This window comes from Narcine bancroftii, chromosome 1 (genome assembly GCF_036971445.1).
Source record: "Narcine bancroftii isolate sNarBan1 chromosome 1, sNarBan1.hap1, whole genome shotgun sequence".
In the NCBI taxonomy this organism is placed as follows: Eukaryota; Metazoa; Chordata; class Chondrichthyes; order Torpediniformes; family Narcinidae; genus Narcine; species Narcine bancroftii.
In genome coordinates, this window is record NC_091469.1 from 384774430 (window position 1) to 384777311 (window position 2882).

Sequence of the window (2882 nt, forward strand, 5' to 3'; positions counted from 1 at the left end):
TAAACTTTTATTTCATGCTTGAAAACCCTTCCCTTGTCCTTTATTGTTTTAACCACTGATACAAGCGTTATGCTGATACTACTGGGTTGGGATTGGAGTGGGGACCATGGGCTCCTGGACAGGTTCTGTGATGGCGGTGGGAGGTGCTGGGGATCGGAGCGGGGACCTTAGACTTCCAGGCAAGTTTGCTGACGGTGGTGGGGAGGTGTTGGGGATCAGAGCGGGGACTTCAGGTGCCTGGGCAAGTTCGGCAATGGCGGTGAGGAGGTGTCTGGATCGGTGAAACCCCATTATAATATTGCGGTCCATAAAATCTCATTGCAAAAAAATGGGGTCACGCTAAATCGGGGTTTCACTGTATTTTCCTATTTAATTTGCATACCTACATCATTTCAATTTCTCCTTTATTTCGTACAAACCAGTTAATTTGTATACATTTTAAATCAATCTGGCAGCCTGACATCCCTGTTCCTGCTGGAAGACCGAGGTCCCCACTCCTGCCGGGAGCCCAACACCTGAGACCAATGATTCATTGCGTTACATCCAAATTTGCGTTAAAATGGGGCACATAAAATTGGGGTTTCACTGTATTTTGCTGCTTAAACTGGGCTGCTTAAAGCCATTTCTCAGATATCCGGAAAATGCAGTTAACCGATACACATCTGGTCCCAAGTGTTTCAGACAATTGGGAATGTACTCTATTTGGAATACATTCAAAAACACCCTCCAAAAAACATGTCATTGACACACGAGACTGAAGGAAATGATGTTTCATCTGGAAGAACTATTCAGATACCTCAATGATGGAAAGGAAAAAACTAATAGGGTAAGTGTTACATATTGGGGGGGTGGGGGGGGGGGAACACTTCATTGAAACATTTTGAACATTGAAAGGCATGGAAAGAGTAGGTGTAGAAAGGCTGATTCCCATGATGGGAGAATCTAGGACAAGAGGATGCAGCTTCAGGATTGAAGGATGGCCACTTAGAACAGAGATGCAGAGAAATTTCATTAGCCAGAGGATGGTAAAGCTGTGGAATTTGTTGCCATAGGCTGTGCAAAGGCCAAATCATTAGGAGTATTTAAGGCAGAGATTGCAAGGTTCTTTATTAGCCATGATATCAGAGGTTATGAGGAGAAGGCTGGGCCATGGGGCTGAGTGGAAAATAGATCAGCTCATGATTAAATGATGGGGCAGAGTTGATGAGTTGAATAGTATATTTCTGATCCTATGTCTTATGGTCTCAAATAACCTCCCAGCCAATTACATCCATTGAGGGTTAGGTTTTGATGTGATTTGTTTCATTCCTACACAAGTTTCAACAATGCAGACACACTCAACTGTACCTCTATAAAATCCTGGTTAAACCTCACTTTGAGTATTGTATTCACTTCTGGTCACCCCATTACATGAAAGCTTCAGGGAGGGTGCAGAGGAGAATTATAGAATGTTGCCTGGATTGGAAACATGTCATATGAAGCAAGGTTGATAGAGCTAGGGGGTTCTCTCTTTGGGCAATGAGGAATAAGAGGTTACTTATGTAAGATTAGATAGAGTGAACGGCTGGCACCTTTTTCCCTGGGGTAACAATAGCAAATAGCAGAGGACATTGGTTGAGGAGAAATGTTTTTTTTTTGCTCAGAATGGTGGTGGATGCCAGTACAATAGAGGCATTCGAAAGACCTTAGATAGGCTCATGGATGTTAGGTAAATAGAGGATTATGGATGTGAGGTAAGAAAAACATTGTTGTGGGTTACATTTAGATAGGCCAGCAGAACAACATGAGCTGAAGGGTGTGTACTGTGTTTAATATTTTATGTGAAAACATGAAAGTCTGCAGATGCTGTAACTAGCAAAAACACACAGGAATGTTGGAGGAACTCAGCAGGTCTCGCAGTGTCCATCGGAGGTAAAAATATATTAAGAAGGCCTCAGCCCTTCTTAAAGGTAATATTTTATGTTCAATGTTTGCTGTCCTCGTAAGGCAAACCAACCATCACTGGAACCATAGAACATTACAGGACAGAAATAGACCCCTTTGGCCCTTTAGGTCTGTGCCTAGTCCCGGTGACTGGCACCCAGTCCATAGCTCTCCATACCTCTTCCATCCATGTTAAAATTGAGTCCACATTCACCACTTCAGCTGGCAGCTTGTTTTACACTCCCACCACTCTCTGTGTGAAGAAGTTTCCCCTCATGTTCTCCCTAAACTTTTACCCTTTCACCTCTGGTTTGTATCTCACCTACTGTCAGTGGAAAAAACCTACCTACATTTACTCTGTCTATCCCTCTCATAATTTGCAACTCCTCTAACAAATCTCCCCTCATTCTTCTATGCTCCAGGGGATAAAGTCCTAACCTGTTTAACCTTTCCCTGTAACTCGTTCCTGAAGTCCAGACAACATCCTAGTAAATCTTCTCTCACTTTTTCTATCGATATCTTTCCTGTAATTAGGTGACCAAAACTGCACACAATACTCCAAATTTAGCCTCAGCAATGTCTTACACAACTTTCCCATAACATCTGCATTAAATTCCATCTGCCATTTTTCAGTCCATTTTTACAGCTGGTCCTGATCCCTCTACAAGCTTTGAAAACCTTTTTCACTGTCCACAACACCTCCAATCTTAGTGTCATCTGCAAACTTGCTGATCCAATTTAGCACATTATCATCCAGAGCATTGAGATAGATGTCAAACAGCAATGGTCCCAGTACCAATCCCTGAAGGACATCACCAGTCACAGGCCTGCAGTCTGAGAAGCAATCATCCACCACTACTCTCTGGCTTCTCCCGTCCAGCCATTATCGAATCCAGTTCACTACTTCACCATGAATACTTAGTGTCTGAACCTTCTTGACTTGCTTCCCATGTGGGACC